The 23877-nt window shown below is 40.8% G+C and overlaps 1 protein-coding gene across 1 annotated transcript in view; it reads left to right on the top strand.

Moving 5' to 3' along the window:
• spon1b (spondin 1b) overlaps positions 1–23877 on the top strand; it is an 86645-nt gene that overhangs the window by 36718 nt on the left and 26050 nt on the right. The window lies entirely within an intron of this gene.

Here is a 23877-nt window from a genome sequence, read left to right as displayed (position 1 = left end):
AAATAAGCACAAAAGCCCACTGGACAGGGCCCGACATGCTTGAGCTTGTGGAAAATGTGTGTGATAAAGCTTATTTTGAAAGGCTTCAGGCACATATCAGTTCATACCACAGCACGCACAGCACAGCAGAGAGTCACGGCGACAGGTTTAAACGTGCCAAGATCCTAAAATGCTTTTGTCAGTTCACTGAAGCTGTCAAACTAAGGTTCACATCCTTTATAGACTAATAGAGCTGCAAGGTACATCTGCCGTATAAACCAGCTGTATTTGTTTCAACTTGGTTTCAACTCACCTGCACATGAGTAGGTGCACATTGGTGATATTTGTTTGTTAGCATGATTAATAGCCCCAAATGTCAGCAAGTTTCTGTCACAAAAACATCAGCCAAGAGTTGAAGAAAAACTCCAATTGTGATTTTTACTTATTTAATTTATGTGCCAATTAGACACAACATGAGCTTTAAAGGTGCTGGTAAGTGTACAGAGCTTGGAAAGCTACTTCCCCCTGATTTCAGTCAAGGCTAGGCTAGCTTAGCTATTCGCTCTTGCACTCCATCAAGCGTAACGCTATCAATCTCTTCATCTATCTCCCAGCAGTAAAGTGAAAAAGCGTATTTCCAGTAATGACACTTCACAGAGCTCAGGAGTTTGACAGTCTTCTGGCCTGCGGGATAAAACTGTCCCGGAGTCTGGTGATGTTGGCTCGGATGCTGCGGTACCGTCTGCCAGACGGCATCAGACAGAACAGTGTGTTGCTGAGGTGATGGGGGTCTTTGATGATCCTGTGAGCCTTCTTCCTGCACCGCTGGGTACAGAGCTCCTCCATTTATGGCAGCTCTGTCCTGCTGATGTGCTGAGCAGCTTTCACCCTCTGTAGAGTCGTACGGCTGAGGGCTATGCAGCTGCCATACCAGGAGTCAGGAGACTCTTGATGGTGCACCTGGGGAAGTTGCAGAGGATCCTGGGTGGTGGTGGTCTAGTGGTAAGGACAAGGCTTCCAAATAGAACACCGGAAGGTTTTGAGTTCAAATCAATGACTGCCCCCAAGTTGCTCTGGATAAGAGCATCTTCTAAAGATATATGTTGAAAGTCTATGTTGAACCTCCACAGCCTGAGGAGGAAGAAGAGCTGCTGTCTCGCTGTCTTTGTGATGATACTGGTGTGATGAGTCAGGAACCTGAAGATGCTAACTCTCTCCACCGTAGCCCGGGTGATGTTTTACTAACATTAAGATGGAGGTTGTTGTACCGGCACCAAGATGTCAGGTCTCTCACCTCCTCTCTGTTTGTGACCAGGCCAATGATGGCCTTGTCGTCAGCAAACTTGATGATGGTGTTGGAGCTGTGTGTGGTCACGTAGTCCTGCGTGAACAGGGAGTAGAGTAGAGGGCCGAGCACACACAACACGGTATATACAACACACACAATACTTCTAGGCTCTGTCAAGGAAAGTTGCCTGAGCTACTGAAGTGTCAGTAGGTTATAAAGAGACAGATTCGTTTCCCTTTGTCCAGAGGAACTGAAGTATTTTTTTAATGTCACCACTCTCATACTAGAGAAACAAAATTACACGGCATATCTAATTACTGATTGCTTGGAAATGTCACATGCAGCCGAGAGTGTATAACAATCTCAAGAGTGGAGGTTGTGAAATTTGAAGAGCTACTGACCACGGAGCAAATTCACAACCCTTTTAATGCCACAGAACAAAAAAAGATGTGTAGCTACCTAATTATTAGTCCCTGTGAAATGCCACATGCCCTCAGCCAATGGTGATCATGCAGACAGCTAAATGTCAAGAGCTGCTGACCAGCGAGCCGTTTGTATCAATTTTCATGGGAAGAAGTGTAAGCCCAGTCAATTACATTTTAATGAAGGTAATGCAATTCTCTGCCTCCATAGTGATTTTTGCAACCAAAATCTCTAGGTCCACCGTAGCTGGCTCGCTCCATGGTGCACCTTTTGCTCATGTCTAAAAGGATTTGTCAATTGGGTTCCGCAGGTACTTCAGCCTGTCATGGATACAGCTGTTGTGAAATGCCATTTGACGTGCAATTATTTTGTGTGGAAGCTTAACATGTCTTAAAATCTGGCTCAGCTTTTAGCACTGTAGGGAGCAGTCAATAGCTCACCTTCCTTTTAAAACAGGGAGACAAAGGAGGCAGGAGTATAAAGACAGGTGGACACACAGGTGCAGATTTTCACTCCAAACGTTGCCCTGGCTACATATTGCCCTGGGCTAGTACCTATCAAGTCTCTCTGGGGAAAAGCTGCAGCGGATATTTCATCTGAACAAAGCGACTCCTCTTTCCATTACAAAGTCTCAGCTTGACAAAAAGTTTGACTGTTAGAAATGTGAAATGTGTCACAGTGACCTTCTCTGTGCATGGAGAGATCGGTCATGGCAGGAAGTGCATTTGTGGCTTTCTACTGTTGGTCTGGGGCTGCTTCACTTACTCAATCTTTTTCTCCACAATCTCCACGTGCAACACAAAAAACGTGTTGTTCTTAGTTGTGTTGCATCTTGCTTCTCCATGTGTAGTTTCATTCTCTCTCCTCCTTCTCTCTTCTCTCTCCTGTCTCCTTTCTTTCTCTGTTGTTTTATTCCAGCCTTCCTTCATTCAATTAATTTCCTCACTTTCATACTTCCTTCCTCTTCCACATATTTAGTCCATAAATCTGTTTCCTTCCGAGAACAGGTTACGTTAACGATTACCATTCCTCTTTCCACCCATCAATTCACTGTCTTTCTTTTCTCCTGCATGCTTCTTGTTCTTCCATCCCTGCGTTTTTCTCCAAACGCCTCACTGACTAACTGATTGACATTACTTCAGGAATACCTGAAATGTCCTTTTTTGCTCAATCTCTTCTGAGTGTATCAGTTTTTCTTTTCTCTTCACTGTCTAATTTTATTTCCTCTCCCATTCTCCCTCTCTTCTCTCGTTCCTCTCTTATTATTTTCTCTGTTTTGAAAGCTTATTTCAGACAGATTGTCAGAGAGGGGTGCAGGGTGAGAGGAAGGAGAAAGCAGGGTGGGAGAAGAAGAGCAAGAGAACTATCCTTTACTTCCATCTTTCTACCCAAAACACTTCACAGGAAATTGCTGCAGATGTGCCACAGATAGACAGAAAGGCGGACAGGCAAACACATGCAAACACACTCATAAGCGCACACACACACACACACACACACACACACACACACACACACACAAACCTCTCCCTACATCTTTATTGCTTCTTGTAGAGGTCTGGATCGCACCACTGAATAGAGAAAGAAAACACAAGGCGCTCCGAGCGCCCTTCAAATTCTCCCCACCATTCCTTTCACATGGCTGACACCTGTCAGATTAGGAGCGAAGGAAGTAATGCTAAGTGATTTACTTTCTCTTCCTCTTAGTCTATCTCTGTGTGCATGTTCACAAACTGCTGAGGCTCTCTGAGACGTTTTGTCAAGCCGTCACAGTGTCGAGAGAAATGTTTTTGTGGCAAAATGCCTCAGCGGGAAAAGTTTCTCTCCATCGGTTTGGTAGTTAGCCAGCATCGCTGTTCGCCGTGCGTGCATTGAAGAGGAGTAGTCAGCTCCAGACTCCTTTCCTCCCTTTCTATCTGCACTTCACACTCCCAGCGAAAGTCCTTTCCTTTCCTCCTTGTTCTTCTTCCATCCATAGTTTTTCTTTTTACCATGCATCAACGTCTTCATACAATAAAGATATTTCAAATTCATCTTTTATTTATTTGATATGAGATATACACACATTTTTACATTTGTTATACTTACTTACAGTGTTAATTATCGAACATGATTTAGATGACCTTTTAGTCTTCTGATGAAAATATAAAACAGTTTAAGACAGTTAGTTTGAGCCTAGTTTTAGTTCAGTACAATTTTAATTTGTACATGTTCTAAGCATTCTGCTCTAAGCATTCTGACATACAGCGTGTTTGAAGTCTACTGTTAGGAAGGGGACCGCAGCACTACTGTAGACGGCTAACACAATTTAAAATCACTGGCAGGTGCATAATGTTACTAAAGTGCAACATGCAGCATGCAATGTGTGTTTCCACAATTACATGCAGGGTGTCTAATGTGACTGTGCAGTGAAACATTAATTAATTCAATTGTCAAATCCACCAATTGTTTTCTGAAACATGTAATGTGTCCCGCCATAGATTGTTTTTATTCTTTGTCGTATTACCTGCACACATAAACATCTCTGGCAGTTTTAACTTTCAAAGGTATTTCAGAAAAATATAAAGTTGAGGTTGCGTGTACTGCAGGAATACAATGTCATGTAACTTCTAGCATTAACACATTTACAGGTGGACAAAATGATTTGTTGTGAGTACGCAGCATCTGTGGCACATCCCGTTATGCCCTTTGGGAAACACGAGGTGACGGGCAGCTTGTCAAGCCTTCATAAATAATGACTCTGATGCCAACAGCGTTTTCTTGATGAAAACACGGGAAATCATTTTATTTTTATTGCATCCTTGTTATTCATTATAGAACGACTCCCATATCTATTGGTTTGAGTTGTCTTGATGAATTCATGCTGCTGCCTTACACAAACCTGATGCCTCGCACTTCTCCCTGCCTCGAGGCATCTCGTTTTCATCAGGATACATATCATCTTTGATAAAAAAAAAACCAGTAGGATAAATGACCATTTAACACTAATTATTTTTCTTTATAGAACACAATGCTTTGCTTTTTATTTATGTGCTTCACACATATTATCATTTGCTGTCACAGCCATACATGTGTGTGTTGTGTGTATCCTTCATTGGGCCTTGGAGTGATTTGATAGCGTTTGTCAAGCCGGTCATACAGCAGGTTGCAATGAAGGGTGCTGTCAGCCGCACTATATTTGGACTTTACTTCACTTGTCTCAGAGAGCGAGAGGTGGGTGGAAAATGAGAGACAGCTCAGCTCGCCACCGGCTTTGTGTGTGCGTCTGAGTGTGTCTTTTCCTCTGTGTGTATCTTTATGATTTGTGCACATTGTGGGAGTATTATTATGTAGTGCTATCTTGAGTTCTCACTGTGAAAGAGTGAGAGATAGTTAAGTCAGGGAGCAGCTGATGACAATGGGAGGTGCACACACACACACACACACGCACACGCACACACACACACACACACACACACACACACACACATACACACATACACACATATACACACACACATCAAGCTCACACACACACACACATCACGCTCACACACACACACACACACACACACACACACACACACACACACACACACACACACACACACACACACACACAAACACACACACACATTACGCTCACAGAGTCGGTCCTGGGGGATTTTTGGAAAGCTTTTGGCGTCTGACAGATGGACAGCATCTCACAACTAACCCTAATTGGCTGAGAGTTTCAGGAGGGAGACAACCGGACGAATGAAGCGGAGGATGAAGACAGTGACAGCCAAGATACATCCTGCCTAGTTTGAAAGATTATTTTATTTTACATGGGCTCTGCACCTCAGCTTTCTAGTAACAATTAATGATTGCATCTCAGATTTTTTATTATCCGGCTCGTCACTGTTAACAGCGAGTATCCTCTTTTTAGAGGCAGCAGGATTGCATATTCAGTTAATGGAAAGAAGCAAGTCGATGGGAACAGATTATGGGAACAGATTTTGGTCCGGTGTAGGTAGCACAAATTGAGGTGAAGACACGTTTGGACATGTTTGTGTAAGTGTAGAGTATCTCGACTTGAGTTGAAAGAACATTTGCACTTATTTCAAAGCAGTTTGAGAAACAGCTCAGTTTATGTTACGTTCAGTTTTGAAATGAGACGAGTCTCAGTGTGAAAAGACTCAACATTTCCCCTCCTAATAACACACGGGAAGCAAAAAGGGCTTTTTCTCTGAAAAGCAGTCAGACATTTTTTCCTGGACAACCAACTGACGTTTAATCTGATTACTTTACCAGAGGTCTGGTTTAAAACAATATCCGCAGCTGGTGGGCACCGAGTGTTACATCTCAAGTTATTCTTCAAAGAGCAGACTTTCAAATGTGGGCTGTCGAAGATCATCACATCGTTCATGGTGACCAATGTCTTCTTTAAAACAAATATTAACTTTGGCCAACTATGTACTAACAGGTAATCAGCCCCATCTTCCCCAAAACACCATTTTAATGTTCAGTTTTTTTTACACAAGCACAGAAAAAACTGTTCTTGCTCTTTGGGAATAAACACATAGACAGAATCATTGAGCTTTTATAGGCATTTTATCTGTGTCATCATGTAAAGCAGAACGTTTTGCAATATTTTCTCTCTCTTCTTCTATTGGTTCTCATATAAACAGCACATCAACCCATCAATGCTGTTCATCTGTTAATGTCTTTGACTTTAAACTAAGCAGTGTTACTAACAAATGTCAAATTAAAGAACTTGTGTGATCAGTGTAGTTAATGCAAATATTGATTACGTTTTCTTTGCAATTATACGACATTTGATTGCGACTTTAAAATAAACCTAAGGGGTAAAGAGGCCATTAGCTTCTGTCAAGGAACAAAGCAAATGTGATGCACAAAGGAGGTGATGTGAGGTGGGGAATGAGATGTGTGAGGAATTAAAATCACAGATTTATAGACCCATCTTAATGAATGATAGTTGGAAGCACAGAAAAAACTGTTCTTGCTCTTTGGGAATAAACACATAGACAGAATCATTGAGCTTTTGTAGGCATTTTATCTGTGTCATCATAGATGGCAATGCTGTTCTATTGGTTTATTAATCTCTTTGGTCCAGATTAAAATATCTAAACAATTTCTGGATTGACATGAAATTTGGTACAGCTGCACTCTGAGTTAGCATGCTTGTGTTAGCATTCATCTCGCTACCATGGCTGTACACTCTTGTTTCTTCAACTGATTGAAACATGCTCTGTTTGCCCAAATTTAATTCTGAAGTCTGGTATGAACCCTTCTGCCCCCAGAGGCAGAGACAAATCCAAACTTGAAAAGTCAAATGCAAACACCAGCGAGCAGCACTCCAGAGACAGCTGGACTCACCGACGTGACATATTTCTCTCCTTCATCCCCTTTGGTATAAAGAAGTACGCATCAGCTATGATGGTAGACATTAATGTTTATGGACATCAAACTCCAGATTGTTTATTGAAATTCAAACTTGTTAGTTATCAGTTTTCTCTTACTGCCATATGAAGCTTCCAACAGGGTTTTAGTGCAGAATCCTAACACTACCTGGGACAAATATATTTATTCTTTTGACGGATTGATATGTAATCCAATAGGATTTTACAGCAGGTTGTTGGTAGGGTTTACAACTCAATTATGGTGTTAGACAGCATGAGGACATCTCTCATGGTACATCTCATGCCTCTGTCTTTCTTTCATCTAATGTTGAAATACTTTACCACTTCCCTTTGTAGTGGGACTTCATTTAAGCTCAACTCTCGGATGCACTGAGGATATTTTGCTTTCACTGCCACTGTTGTATCATCTCCTCGTTACTGTGGAGTGAAATGCTCTTTATAGCCTTTTCTTCTTGAATTTGCCTTAATACCTAATGTGACACTTCATGTGTCTGTGGACTTATCTATTATATTATTAGTCATGATTTTCTTTTTTGAATATGTCTGATCCCTCTGATGGAGGCCACAATGAAAGATGTGAAGATAATGTGACGGCAGAGCCAAATGGATAAACCAGTGATGTATAAGTGATGAATTAGATTAATAAAATTGTGGTTGTAATAACTCTTGCCCAGCAGTAAATGTTTAATAAGGTATTTCAAAATGCATGGCGCTGACAGAGTGTTGTCCAGAATGGATCGTTTTCACTCGCGGCTAAAGATCCCCTGTCAGCAAATCAATGCAGGAGATTGAGGCTGTAGCGAGAGAGTTTGTTAGGCTGGCTGGCACCGTGGGGCCTGTCCTGTCCTTGGCAATGTCTTACTCCCTTTTATTTTGTTTGGTCATTTTACTTCTCTGTCAGGGTTTTCCTTTCTCTTTTTTCAAGGGAAGGATGGTAAGGGGATTATGCCTAAGCCAGAGTGAAAGAGAAAAGGGAAAAAGTTGAAGATGAGAGAATAGGAGAACAAAGGACAATGCATTTTCGAAAAGTTGCTAGTGTGATGATGAAGTGACCACAATCCTGCTCGACAGACGGGTGAACCTAAAGCATCATTTTATTGTACTGTTTAAAGACACTGGGGACGTGGGGGGTCATATCACCATCACAAGTTTCAGCTTCATTTATTTGTAGAAGTAATGTCGTTGCTTTGTGACAGCCTCTCTGCTGTCTGGTGTTAGTTCCCTTTGCAGGTGGTTCCTCATTCTCTTTCTCTCACCATCGTCATCTACATTTTTAGTTTTCTTCTTTGTTTTGCCTTCACCTCGCTGGTTTAGCGTCAATAAGTATCCCCCGCATGTGACTGTCTGAAGACTATGTTTGAGTGTGGTGCGTTCCTTTGTTAGGTAAAGGTGAATGAGTTTCTTCACATTCCTTCTGATCATTTTCTCAATCAGTTTACTAAAGTTTAGCTTTTGAAAATAGCTGAATATTGTGATATCGAGATAAGGGACAAACCTTTGAAAGAAAATATCAAAATAAATTTGAAAGCACATTTATTGGAAGATGGAGTCCTTATATACAAGAGGAAGGGATTTAGTCTAATGTTAATGCAGGGTAAAGCTTTGAGCGACCAAGACTTACTATTGCAATTGGAGCATGATAAAGTGAAACTGAGACATAAAGAAATTGGAATGCATCTGTAATTTAAAAACTATTTAAACTCACGAGAGCAACAGAGAGTTGGAACAGTAAGTAGGATGAGTTGACAAGATGTTTCAAGTGAACGTATGGGCCAAAGAGACACAATTCTTTCCTTGTTTGAGTGTAATTGGCCAGACACTGAGCACACGCTGATGCTTCAATGCGTTTTTACTGGTGAAGCTCAAGAAGCATGTTCTGCAGTAAGCCCAGCAGATAGTAGAGACTATATGCCAAAGTGAAAGCTGCTGTGTTAAAAACCTACGAGCTGGTGCCTGAAACTCAGTGCTTAGGCTGCATGTGGAGAGAGCTCACCTATCACTTTAATCCTTGGTGTTGTGCTTCCGCTGTCGATACATTTGACAAGCTTTGTAACCTTGTAATTCTCCTACAACTGAGACATGTATTGCCTGATTCCATTCCATATTAATCATCATCACACACTCATAGCAATAAGGTTTATAAGCAGCAGCGGGTGCTTGGTGGTTTTGTGTGATTGAAAGTGATTTTAAGTATGGTTACTGCATTAATAATAACTAACATAGCATTTCATGTTTTGGACACGTTTGACCGACGTCTTTCACTATTTTCTGATGTTTTATAGACAAAAAAATCATCTGATTAATAACAATAAAATGTATCTGAAATTGCAGCCCTTATGGAAAGCACAAGTCCTCCCCATTTCATCAAAATGTGTTATTGCTTGATAAATAAATAAATGGTAAGGTGAAATTGTTTGTCAACAGTGGCCAAGAATGAACTTTCAATATAAACCTTTAAACCTTTAAACCAAAATGTATGGGACGTCCTTAAAGTGTTCAGAAAAGTGGAAAATGTAGACATCTACAACTCTATGACAACTGGGCATATGTCTGAACAACACGATGAAAAGCTCCACAACAGCTACTAAATCAAATGTTTTCTGTGTTGCCAAGGTTTCATTGTGTTCACTCCACCATATCTACAGCCTTTACGAGGTTAAGTTATTATTTATATTTTCCCTCGCAAATATCGACCCTATTGGAAGGTGTAGAGAAATGATTGCACACCTTCACTCCCCCTTTGTTAATCCAACATATCGCTCAGTATTTCTGAAGCGAACTCTGTTGAACTTCTCCAGCTGCCACTTTATATGTTTGTCTGCATCATCAGTGTTTGTGTGTGTGTGTGTGTGTGTGTGTGTGTGTGTGTGTGTGTGCCTCCATCCTATCTTAATTGGGAATGTGTATTCATTATAAGCCCTGGATGAACACTAAGATGCAAGTCCACACCTGTTGTTTGTGTCAGCAGCGGCTCTGTTGGAGGCGGGTCAGGATTAACAGCGGCCAACCATCCCCTCTCTTCGCTCATCAATAATCACCATTACATCATGAATCTCCAATTATCTCCCAAGCTGCTGCCCTCCGGCGAGATCCGAGTCTGTCTTCCAGTTTCGAAATAATGAAAAGATTTCTTTTTTTTAAGCTATTACAGCACTTCCCGCCATAGGTTTTCATCCTAATTATTCTTTTCCATTGTATCTCATTAGAGCGGAGAGGAAAGATGAAGTTTTGATCAAAAGAGGTGTGTTTGGCCTTTTGCATTCAGAGACAGAGATGGTGAGATCAGATCTGCTTTAGTTTGTAACAGAAATACACAGATGACTGACAAATAGGGGACGTACAGTAGCTTGTTAGCCTCACATGCCTACTAGGTAACAATACGTTGGGAGCTTGATAATGAGGCTGCTTCTTTCATGTGGACCGAAGCTTTAATCCCCAACACATCAGCAGCACGACATATGGTAAATATGTCTCTGCTACACTTTATTCTTATTCTCTGTCCCTCTGAAATGATTACATCTGCTCCTTTCTTCCTTGCTTTCTTAGTGCACCTCTCTTCTCTATTTAATTTCCTCCTTTTTGCTGTCAGTCTTTTCCTTTCCTAACCGAATGTTTTCTTTCTCGATCTGTCCTCCCCCCCTCCCCCCTTGCTTTCTTTACCCTTTCTTTCTGTCTTCCTCTTTTCCTTTTTTTCTTCTTACTTGCCCTGCCAGTTTACAATGACAAACGTTTGAAAGAAAATATCAAAGCCATTTTGAAAGCATTGGAAGCTGGAGTCCTTATAAAGGAGGAAGGGATTCAGTCTAATGTTAATGCAGGGTAAAGCTTTAAGCGACAAAGACTTAATATTGCAATCGGAGCATGATAAAGTGAAACGACTGGATGCAACTGGAATTTTATTTTTCCCCCCCCCACACACTCACACACACACACGCACACACACACACACACACACACACACACGCACGCACGCACACGCACTCACACACACACACACACACACACACACACACAAACACACTCACGCACACACAGACATTTTGCCATTTTCTCTCCATGCTGCCCTTTGTCTCTGCTATCCTTTCTTTCTCTTTTCATTCCACCTTGGATTCCTCTGCTGCGTGCTATCCTCGTCACTTCATCGTTGTTTAAAACCTGTCACCCGGATATTGGACGATAAGGTGTAATCAGGGCGCTGCATCTCAACCTCAGTGCCTGTGTCAGCGCTGTCATGTGGGTTGGCATTTACTGCGTGGCAGCAGCCTGACACCAGTTCACATCCCTCTTCATTAGGGGAAGTGCAGCCAGTTATATTTCGCGCCAATTGGCCTTGTGTAATTGGTTGTGTTCAACACACCAATCCAGCCCTGTGACAAGATAATTACTGCGGGTTCCCGAGGGAGACGTGTAGTTGGGAGGAACTCAAGTAGAAGTTGTAAATGCAGTAGTATCATGACAGTACAGTGTAACTCTATTTATGACAGTTTAATCAGGATTTCTGTTTTAGAAACACATAAGTGGAAATGATTTATTGGGGGGTCAGGGCAGACATTGTGGAGTGCTTAGAAACCTGCAGGAGTGCATCAAAAGTGGTCGTGAATAATCCTACTTAGATGTAATTTTACTTTACTTGAGTATTTCCATTTCATTTTATGCTACTATATATACTTTTACTCATCTTTATGTCAAAGGGAAATATTGTCCTTTGTGCTCAACATAATTTATCTTACAGGGTCAGATGTAACATGTTATAGAGTTAGTTACTTTGCCTGGTTGGTAATTGCCAACAGTATATAAAATAATTAATTACATCAGTAATAATAACCCAAAAATACAATATGTAACATTATAACACTGACTAAAGCCATTCTACTGCATAATAAGTACTTTTACTTCGTATACTTGAAGTATGTATTGCTGATAACGTGTGTATTTTAAATTAAGTAACATTTTGAAAGCAAAATGTACTGAAATATTTGTCGAAACAGCAGCTTCCCATAGCAGCAGTGGATTGAGGCTAAGAGCTAGCGTTGCTAAGAGACACGCTGTCCTTAGTGCACATCATACAGTACATTAGCTCTGTAGCCTACACATGTTGATACAAGGCATCATTGTGTAGCCTTTTTCAGAAAGCCTACCTTTCTTAGTAATCAACCATGATTTAAACCATCCCGTCCTTTACATCATTCAGCAGTGAGCAGGAAACATTGTGCTAGGAAGTTTATATTCCACTCTGAAAGTGGAAGCTAGAGAGCTAAGCTAACTAGTTAGAAAGTGATACCGTGTGGTGAAAACCAATGTAGGTGTGTTACTGCAGAAAGTAAAATAGAAATAAAATGTTTTTTTGGTAATTATAATTATGATCAAATCTGTGAACAAACACCAAGAAGACATTAATGTTTCAGCACAAATGGTATTCAATTACTTCTTCTACCACTGTAAATATGTGATGTGTTTTAGTTGCCCAAAACAGCCCGTAAAAAAGCAAGGCTCATAAACGATAATTTCAGAATATGACATATTTTCCTGTAGCTGCTATAAGCCTCATGAAAGTTTAATGAGCAGGAAAAACCTGTTAATGCTTTCTTCGCTGGAAAAACTCCGGAGCTGTTACACCATAACAGAGAGGAGCACAAAGAAGAGCAGTGTGAGTGCTTCTCCCTCCAAGTCCTTTTCCAGTGTTCAGTCTATCATTGGTCATAAACATCATCCGTGTGACAGGTCAGACAGTCCATCTGCTCCAACTGTTACAAATATTTCTACTGCAGTCTCTCTTGTTTCTCTGGTCTTTAAGCATCCCCTCCAGTCCACCTTTTCCATTTAACAGTTTCCCTGGGCGGCTGTGAAACCGGCACGCCCAGACTCTCTCTCAGCCACTCTTGTCCTCCTTCCTTGTTTTTTTCCAAGTGGTAATAAACAAAAATCCCTGCGAGCGGTGACTTTATTCCCGCGACAGGGCCGAGGGCATGGAATTCATCACTCGCTTTGACTGAGTTACACTTGGGCTCAGCTCAAGGTCAAAGCAATTACTGGACTTTCAGTCCCACTCTGACCTCCCTCCTCTCCCTTTCCTCTGTTCGCCTCTCCACAAAACTTTACTTCTCATACTCCCCCTTGACCCCGCTTCCTTCTGCCACATCACTGCATGGCCTTTCTCTCTAACACCCATTCTTGTGCTTTTTGTTTTTGTTTTCCGTTCTTTTCTTTCTCCAACTTTGTGACCTTACTCGCCCTTGCCTTCCTTCCTCCATGATGTCTTTCTGGCTGGCACATGTAGCTCACATAAATTGCTCTGTTTTAAGTTTTTTTTAATAGTTTTTCTTAAATCATTTGTGTGTGTCAACAGTGTACTGTGTAACATGCCTTGAAGATGTAGTCATGGCTGTGACCCGGTCTGTTGTTAGTTTTCTATCCCACTCCACCAGGTCAGCTGTAGTAACCTGGTGTCCTGGGTGTAAATCAGCCCCATATTTGATACCTAAGCAGACAGGTTTGACTGGAGACCACTGCAATTCAGGATTTCAAGTTGCTTAACCCTCAATGGTGGCCTCAGATGAACCATTACTTCAAGCGTTACCAGGAACTGATAATTGCACCACACATTGATGTTGACTTTAGATGATGCCAGCTTGTTAACCAGCTAACCTTTGTAAATGTTGTCTTTTGTCAGAACACATTGCATTCCATGCGGAAATATGCTCAAGACACCTACCTATGTAACGCAAGTTCTACACTTATGGAGTACCACATATGTACAAACATATTTCTTAAATACGCATAGATACTTGTCAGGCAGGAAGACATTCTTAGATGCTTCCCATTGCAGAATGTATGAAAACAGAGTGCGCTTTCTCTTTTTTTTGATAACCTTTTTTCCAAAGGGAAACATGCCTTTACACAGAGGGGCAACAGACAATATAAAGACAAACAGCTGGGGGACAACACCCACTACATTTTCTGATTGTAAAGACTGCAGTTGTTGCCAGCGTTTTTTAAACCAGCAGTCACAAGGGAAAGCAATGAGAGCATTCTGCATTTGTGAACAAACCTGAGCTGGATTCACAGTTCTGCGTTGATGGGTTATGGCATAGCTATGGAGCCTACACACATAGTTGGGGTAGTCATGCTATAGGCAGTGTAGGATATGTGCTTTTGTTTTCACCTACGAGTTTCTGAGGCCGGTAGAGGCTGTTGAGAGTGAAGACAACATAAGAAAGCTAAGAAAGTCTTCTCTTTCTCAGAAACACACATCGAGCAAAACATCTCCACTGTGAACCTTCTGCTAGCCACAATGAGCACTCCCTATCACAGTGAATGACATAATGTTAATACAACAGTTGCACAGAAAGAGGCTCCCATTCAGTAATGAGGAAAGGCAAACAGTCGCCACCGTTGTTCAATTTAGTGAATGAAAGAATGTAAATACAGTTAAAGCATGATGTGTATGTATGTATCATGTACGATACATCTTTCTAGTGTTGTAGTGCTACAATGAACAGATGAAATCTAAACTATACATCAAAACCTGTGCCAGAGGTAAATTCTGCGGGACCCTAAACTACTAAACCTTCTAATAGGAACCATGCGGGACTAGTTTTACATAACTACACAGGTTGGAGTTGAATATCCTAAATGTATTGTAACACTTTCCAATAGTCAACATGTATTACTCTTTTTCATATTTTGCTGTAACAGACTCTTTGTATGGGTGTGTTAGCAATGTCTTAAAACAAACATTACCCCTAAGAGTGATACTGATGAGCTGTGCTGTTAACTGAAAATAACTCACAAGACTCTTTTGCATTATACTGTGCACAGATACAGTATTGGTGTACACTGTACATTTTAGCATTTATAGTATATTATAGGTTAAGATTACAATGGCACACATATCCACATTGAATACAAATATAGGGAAAAGCTTCCTCAAAGTGTCGTTTTATCTGAAAGTTATCTGATCTATTTCTTTGGATTGTATTTTTTCAGATAGAGGATTTCTTAGATCCGTCTACTACAACACAAAATGAAACTGCCAAAGGCAATTTTAAAATCATCACCTCAGCTGCCAGAGGCAAAGAACTAGTTCTCAGTTGAGCACATAATGACCTTTGTCTGCTTCCCAAATTACAGCTGAGGGAAGACCGCAGTATCTGTAGCCTGCCATAAAAAAGGCTACATTCATATCCCTGGAAAAAAAATAACAGGACCTTTCATTTCCCAAACGACTGAATAACGTAGCCAATCATTTAAGGTTCACCTGACCTGAGTGATTGCAAAGGTAGGCTCCGAATGACACAGAACAGGACAGAGAAATGGACAGGCAGGACATGGGACAGGACCAGAAGCCTCCTAATGGTAGAAGACCTTCATCACACAAGACAAGGCACTAGGTTACACAGTATAACAAAAATATCCATCCCGTACCGTCCTCTTCTCTTCTCTGCTTTTCTCTCACATACTCCGGAAGATCTCAATGATAATGATGTTTCGGATTTACACCAGACCTGCCTGGTCCAAAAGCCTTTGAGGTGTCTTGGATGAGTGGCTGCAGTCTGCCGGATAGCAGTCTTTAAACCGTCATCTCCATTTCCTGATCCACTTTCTGTCGAAGTTTCCAAAAGCGCTTTCATGACAGTTGATTTATTTTCTAATGACAACATTTCTTATCTCAGCTTGAAAGTATTTTGTCTTGTGTTTTTTTTTTTTTTGTGGATTTTTATTAAAAATGTATTTGTCGCTCATTCAGTAGAGTCATTCATTTTCTCAAACTACCTCAAAGTTAAATAGCTTGTAAACGGATAAACAAATCAGCAAGTTATACCAGCAATAGGTATCTTAAGACTTTAATATATTCTGATCTGTGGGTGTGATTTTGTTCATATTTTACTCAAATAAATACAAATATTCATGCAAATACAGGCCTGAACCACATCGCTCTGAGCCTCATGAATTCACAGTATAAAACAAACACATAACTCCAACTCATTCTTCAGCCATTATTAATTTCAGCTGTTTAGTTCATGTAACAAACAGAGGAGGGAGGTTTGCCAAGACGCAACAGTGATCCATGCTGACTAATGTGACACTGTTTCCTCAGGTGAATGTGTCACATATTACACCTGACACCGGTGTGATGGATTACCAAGCCTTCAGGTTATAATATCTTGCAGGGAAGGAACACAAAGACACACAAAGACACACACACACACACACACACACACACACACACACACACACACACACACACACACACACTCACTCACACACTCACACACTCACACACTATCAAAATCATTGTTTCACAGAAAGCATAAGCAATGTGTGTCAACACTTGTATAAAACACACAAGTTGTTTAAAGGCTTTGAAAACCTAATCTCTCAATCAGCGTCTTGTTATGAACAATTCTGTCCTACACAACATCTTTTGCAAAAGTTACAACAGTTTTGGTTATTTTATGTGAGATTTCTGTATTTGTACTTTGTCTGTGCCTGTCTTTGGTTTCAAAAAGGCTTTACTTCCTTACACCAATAACAATTTAGAAACATTTGAATCAGAGTTTCATGACAGTTGTTGGTTGTTTGGTTATGTTGCCATGTCACTGTCAGTCAGATTGGATCAGTCCACCCCCCCACGGCCCTAGAGGGTCTTTTTGGGGGGGTCAACTGGTGTTTTGAGTCAAATATCAGACACCCTCAGCTAAGAGACTCACCCGGGATCACAGCTTGTCCAAGTAGTGCCTGTTTTCCATGGTTCACCCCTTCTGATCCAGAGCCATCTTAATGCCTTTTCAATCAGACATCAGTGATGTTCGTGATGGCTCTTTCCTGTGCAGTCCTGTGGTGCCAAGGAGCTTGAATGCACTGTCAAAGCCTCTGCAGCCAACCTTGATGGGAACACATTGCACATGGCATCCTCTACTCCAACACTAGACTATCAGGTCCACATACTTGGCTCCTCTTTCTCATGGAGGCTTCCATCACTGGTCTTCCCAGAGGACTCTATAAATTGTAGCAGGACCATTTGCCTTGCTGTTTCGGACATCAGGGCCATGTCTGGCCTGGGCGTGGTCTCTGCCATGGTGTCTAGGAAGATCAGCTGCCTTCCTAGGTCAGCCTTCAGCTGCCAGTCTGGAGCTCAGTCTCACTTGATCTTGGGTAATGCTACTGCTTCCCCATTTCCTTTACAAGGCCAATTGTCTTCCTTGTCTGCTGGTGATTCCTGTGCAGATTGCATCAACTATTGACCGTCGCGATGGCCTTTGGACAACAACTCAACCCATCCCCTTCTCTGGCACAGTGTTAACACCAGTGTCTCTGCTGGGGTCCGGAACTCTGACCTTGTGATGGCATGCTCTCATCAGGTCCATGCTCCCTGCTGCCACATTCTGCGTGCACTTACTTCCTCCACCACTTCGCTTATCTCTTCATGGACCATGTGACACATCTCGTGCCCTTCGGCTCTCTCAAGGTCTCGGAACGCTACCCTTTTGCACACTGTGCCAAAATCATGATGTCTTTACACCCTGATTTTACCTTTACTAGCAGCGTCATTGCTGACATCATTACAATTGTAAACACAGTCATCAAAGTCTTATTAAAACCTTGGTTCTACCAAGGGTTGTGGTGCTGTATTGTATTGAACACTGTAGCATGTGTTTAATGTGACATATTCAAATTTTACCCAAATTGCTTGAATATGAGCTATAATAGGTTACATGGAGATGGGAATAAACACACTCCAGGGGGAAAAGTGTAGAATTATCAAGTTATTACTAGAATTAGAAACATTTCAATTTCATTTCAAGCTTTTCACTGTCAGAGTTAATCACATTCCTTGAAATTACCAAATAAACACCATACTAAATGTTACATCATTAAATATTGAAAGGCGATTTGCAACTGGCAAGTCTTTAGGGGAAAGAAGATACAGGCTTTGTTTATTTCAAATCTATTTATTGTTTTGCTATAAGGGAACACAGGTTGTTATTTTGTATCTTGCAATAACAGCAGCTAGATTGAGGGACAAGTAAATTACAATGTAAATGGACATATGATACAGCATAGCTCTTGGCTTCATATCCATGTCACAGGTGGTTGATAAATAACCTGCTGATCTACAATTATTGTGTGTGTGGGTCTTTGCGAAATTATGTTAGCAAAATAATCAAAGACATCTTGCTATACGAGATAAATTACAATGTATTTCCACAAGGACAGTCTGTTTCATTGTGTAGTTACCTTTAGATAAAGACGTGTGTGTTATCAGTGTGGCACGAGTGTAAGTGAGCACAAACACGTGTGAGTCCATATGTGTGTATAAGCTGGGAATTTTATCCGACTGAGTTACAACATAGTGGCCCAGTCATCCATCTGTTCTGCAGCCCCTATGCAATTGTAATTGCATTAGTGCAGTGTTGATTTTTTTACTGGACACCTTTTCCCTAAGTCCCCTGGCTCATTTTCCTTTATTAGACAGAGTCTGGAAGGACGTAGAGTCCCTCCAGGGTAAACTTCATTCCAAAGTGAGAGAGTGATAAGTGGGCAGAACTGAGACCATTGAGGGGGTTTGTGAAGGAATGGTGCAGGCTGTCTTTGTTTTATGCCTCTGTCCTGTTCGCACAAGTATGTTTCCATCCAGCTGTCAAGAACAAAATGGAATGAAAATAGAAACATCAAGCAAAAGGCAACTTGGGAATGCTTTCATCATGCTAAACAAATCATTTGCTTTCACAAATCATCAACACAATCATCTATTTCTAAAGACTAAATTAGCAGGTTTGTTTTGATATGCCGCTACCTGAAGATAAAAATAAATACATTTCTAGAAGTACAATACATGGCCAATGCCAACAGTGTGTTTTATGTTGTTTATGTTGTTATGTGGAAATAGGCTAAAGGTGATAAAATATCTTTGTTTTTTAATAATAATAAAAGACCAATTACTATGTGTAAGGAAAGGGGTTGATCGTAGTGTACCCCACAGAGAATTACCAGTCTTCAGCTCGGAACTTTGTTTCAAGTTTTCAGCTCAGTGTTTTGGTTTTCCAGCCTGCAACGTGCATGTTTTAGTTGACTCTCACTGCTCTCATAGAGCTGTTTCTGTCTTCGACAGGCTGCTGTTTTCAGTGGAAAAGCTCTAAAAACCGTCAGTACACTCAGCAGCAGCAAAGAGCAAGCAACAACTAACATGTGAACATTGTGGAGTATTGAGCAGCTACAGAAACAGAAAGTGCTCTGACTAAAAGCATCCCAGCAGGACTCCCTTATGTGGCTCGACTATGAGAACCTCCATCCAGATTGTTCAAGTCACAGGAGGTCAAACTGTTAGGCCATTCATGCTGCTTTACTTCATTATGTATCTAACAAAAGCATTCAAATCACAGCTCATCTCATAATTTCTCAATTGGCAGTTGAATAGGCTGAACTTATTGATAAAAGTATTTATCAACCATCCATTCAGTATTTTATTTTGATAATAATTTGCAAAAACATGTGGATTAAGACCCAGCTGCTGGGTTCTCTGCATTAATCTTTAACCCTCTGTCTCTGTCTTTTCCATTGTTCCTATCCTGATGGTCTAGACATATTTCATATGCTGCCATGGCTCAAATGCTGCATGGACAGCAGTGAGTCACAGCACTGTGTACCTGAGTGTTGGCCAGCAGTGTCACTTACTAATCTTTGTCATTTCTTTGTAACATGTGCCCATGGCTGCAGCTTTTTCCCCTTCATCTTCACTACTGTCACACCTGCCGTTGTGTGTGACAGAACATGAAGGGCAGCAGAGTTACTCCTCTTTGTGAGTCCAGTCACTTTAGCAGGAGCTCAAACACATTCAGGGACAAATAAATGTGCACATGTGTGACTTGGAATTAAACGTATTTTGGTTTATTTAAGAGCCAATTTAGCCATGCTAGCGGTGCGGTTCCAGGGAAGGCAATGGAGGCCTATCGGTCTGTCGGACTATTGGATGGATTAATATGAAATTTGGAAAACAAACATTCATGTCCCCAGATAATGACTTACCTTGGTGATCCCCTCTACCGCCATGGACATGTGTGGTTTTGAGTGAAATGTGTGGACAACACTTTTTTATGTCCTCCTCAGGTGATCCTCTGACTTTTCATCTAGCACCATCATCAGGTCAAAATGTTCTGCTATAGACAAGCATGGCATTGTTAGCATTATGACGTTAGTATTTAGCTCAAAGCACCATCACCAAAGTACATCCTCCCAGAGCTGCGGTCATTGTTGTAGACTCTTAGCCTTGTTTTATTTCTATTAAAAGATATAGGAATAGGATATAGGAATATGATATAGGAATAGGATATAGGAATAGGATATAGGAATATGATATAGGAATAGGATATAGGAATAGGATATAGGAATATGATATAGGAATAGGATATAGGAATAGGATATAGGAATAGGATATAGGAATATGATATAGGAATAGGATGTAGGAATAGGATATAGGAATAGGATATAGGAATCGGATATAGGAATAGGATATAGTAATATGATATAGGAATAGGATGTAGGAATAGTTTGACATTTTGGACATTTAAAGACCAGTTTATTCATTTTCCCAGTGATTCTGCCTGGCAGTGTAAATATGATGACAAGACTTTGGGAAGTCAATGAGCCAGGTTGTTGGTTACAAAAAAATGAGAGATGGATAAAATGAAAGGAGGAGTAAATATTATATAAGGACATTAGGATAATGACAAAGGAACAAGGAGGGGAGCAGTGGGGGAAGGCATGAAAGAAGCGTACGGAGCTAGGGAGTACGGAGGGAAAGGATATGAAGTTATTTGAACTGGATGAGTGTCTCTTCTAACCCCCGCTCTTTTCCTCTGTCCCATTTTCATGGTTTCTTTCTCTGTCTTCACTTTTAACTTCTTGTTGTCTTCTTCATCCTTCTCTCGTCTTTTCTTGCTTTTCAGCTGTATCACGTTCCTCTTCCCACCCTCTCCGTTTCCTCCTCCTCGTCTCACTTTATGTACTCAAGCTTGCCGTTTCTTTTGTTCCTCTCCTCCTCCATAATTATATTCTCCTCTTTTCTGGCTTTCTCTATCTCATTAGTGTGTTCCATTCTTTCTCTTCTCCTTGAAAACATTCATAAAAAAATGCAATGTGCGTTTAAACATTGGTAAATCACAGTCATTTTGTGCCATTACGATAATTACCATAAACAAATAAGACCATTACAGGAAGATTTGCATCTCTTACCGGCCTCCACGAAACATTTTGTATTATGTGGTGCCGGCTAAGAGCTGCTACAATGTGCACATGTGTGACTTGGGTCCTACAATGTGAGGACTGTTTTTCTTGTTGCCTAAATTGAACCAAAGTGTGGAGAGTGTATGGTAATGGCAGATGGTTTTGGGAGTGATGGAGAAAATTACCTTCAACATGTTTATCCTTTCAACATCTAGAGAGTGGAAAACATGTAATTACTGGTTTCCTTGCATTTGACCTACCAACATTTCAACACATTTGGGAGAGTGTCGAACTGTTATTTGAGTTCACGTTGTAAAAATGACTATAAGTAGCCTTTAATCACGGAAGTAAAGGGAAGCTGCCACTGACCTTTTCTCCACCCCCACCCACCGGGATGCTGTTGGACAGTGTGAAGAACTGATATTAGATTTCTTTATTGCCTGTTTTGTTGGAGTTATTATATTGGACTTATTGGAGTCAATCCATATTGGACTCTAGCTTTTTGACAATATTGATTTACCTTAACCTATTGAATCTTGCCATTTCCCCTGTTTTCCTCAAGTGCTTAAACATATTGTGCTTTGGTGGGAACTATTTCTGACCTTGGCTTGTAAATCAGAATCACAATTGCTCCATTTTAGAATAAAATAAAATGACTTAAAACCATTCAGTTGGTAATGTGGAACATCTGAGTAAGAATACTGTTTGCTGCACTACTGGCATGTTTGTTATTGCTCTTACTGAACTGCTGAATATGTTTGTAGTGTTCCCTGGCCGTTTGCCCACGCTGACTATAAAAGAAGCCTTCATGGAACTGCAGGTAGCATACATTTATAGTTCATTATATTATTCATCAGTATGACGTTTACTTGCATATGGAATACGGTATAATTCAGAGGATTCCCTAGAGTCATAAGTGCAGTAGATTGCACACACATACCCATCACTGGAGCCTCAAGGAAACATGAGGGGGATTTTGTTAATAGAATGTCCTTTCACTGCATCAGTTGTGTAGTCTGGTGGAGCTGCCCCCCTCCACTCTTTCCTCCACACACTAAAAGAATGATGAAGGCATAGCAACTTCAAATAACTTTGGATTATGATTTTATGCTTGGTTCCGATTTGATGCCAACTCCGTTTTACGCTGCTGATACAAAACATGGATTATAAAATTGATGAGTCTGTTGGTATTTCTCCATTCCACCAATACATTTCATTTCACTTTGATTTGGCCACAAGCTTAGGTGTCAGACCTAAATGCAATTCCTGAGTATAACGGTTCAATCTGCTGCATCAAGTTCAAAGTGTAACAGCTGTAGAATGTACACTCGAAATAATCGGTAGGCATTGAGAGTGCATTGTGTGGTAAAATATATTTTTGCTGAAATCATTTTTTGTATTCTTCATCACTATCCATTATAAGGGCCTTTTCCTTATGATAAGTTCGTGATACACGATTGGTCCATTTTGTGTGGCAGAAAACTCAAACGACGAACCTTTTATGGAAACGCGCAAAGAGCCTTAGAAAAAAAATCTACAAAGAAAGTTGTGACATTCATTATCTCTGATTGAGGTTTTAAGTTTTAGGTTTTGTTGAGACAGCTAACACAACGAAAGCCTGGCAATGCTTCATATTACATCCATCAAGTAACGATCACAGTCCCACGCCTAAGTGAACAATTCATCCACGCTGACCTCCTCCCTAAGACATTTTGCAGCAATAACTTAAAGGCCCTGTCACACATATCCGTATGACAGAAACATTTGTTAGAGTCCAAATACGTCCAACTTTTCATCGGATCGGATCGGAAAAGTGAACGTATACAGATACGCATGTCTAACCTATTGATAGAGTATCACTTCCTAATACAAAATGTATCAGACGAATACCCAATGTATGCATAACGTACACAAAAATATGGCGTATACAAAATATCGGCAACGGCAATGGTTTACGTAGATATAAGGTAAAGTATAAGTAGTATTCGTTAAGAGCTCACTGTGTTACGCTGGGGTGCGTTGTTGAACGCTGATGTTTTGAGCATGTTTAAAATTACCGGACGTACCCGACATGTGCTTCATAAGATATGCAGACGTTACGTTACGTTAGACATACGTGAATACGGAATACGTAGTTGAATACTTACCAAATGGCACTTTTCCAGCTCCATTGGCCAGACGCTCTGATACGTTTTAAATAGGTAAGTGATAAGCTATTAATGTTTGACATACGTATAATAATTTGTTATGTATACGTCAGCTACAACAACGCTGTGGAAAAGTTGGACATATATTCGACTCTGACACATTTTGAGCTAATTTTCATATACGTCGGCATGTTTCTGCCATACAGAGCTGTGTATGTCTGGCGTGTTCGGCGTAACGTCTGCGTCCTTCAAACGATCACAACTTACCCTTAATTTATATCAACCTATTGCCGATATTTCGTATGCGCCGGCATACGTTTCTGTCATACGGATATGTGTGACAGGGGCTTTAGATGCAAAAGTAGACCGTGGTCACTTTAGACATTTGAACGAATGCTGCCATGTCTTTAGAGAC

Source organism: Cottoperca gobio, chromosome 6 (assembly GCF_900634415.1).
Source record: "Cottoperca gobio chromosome 6, fCotGob3.1, whole genome shotgun sequence".
NCBI lineage: Eukaryota > Metazoa > Chordata > Actinopteri > Perciformes > Bovichtidae > Cottoperca > Cottoperca gobio.
Note: the sequence above shows the minus strand (reverse complement) of the source record. Positions and strands in the feature narration are given on the sequence as shown.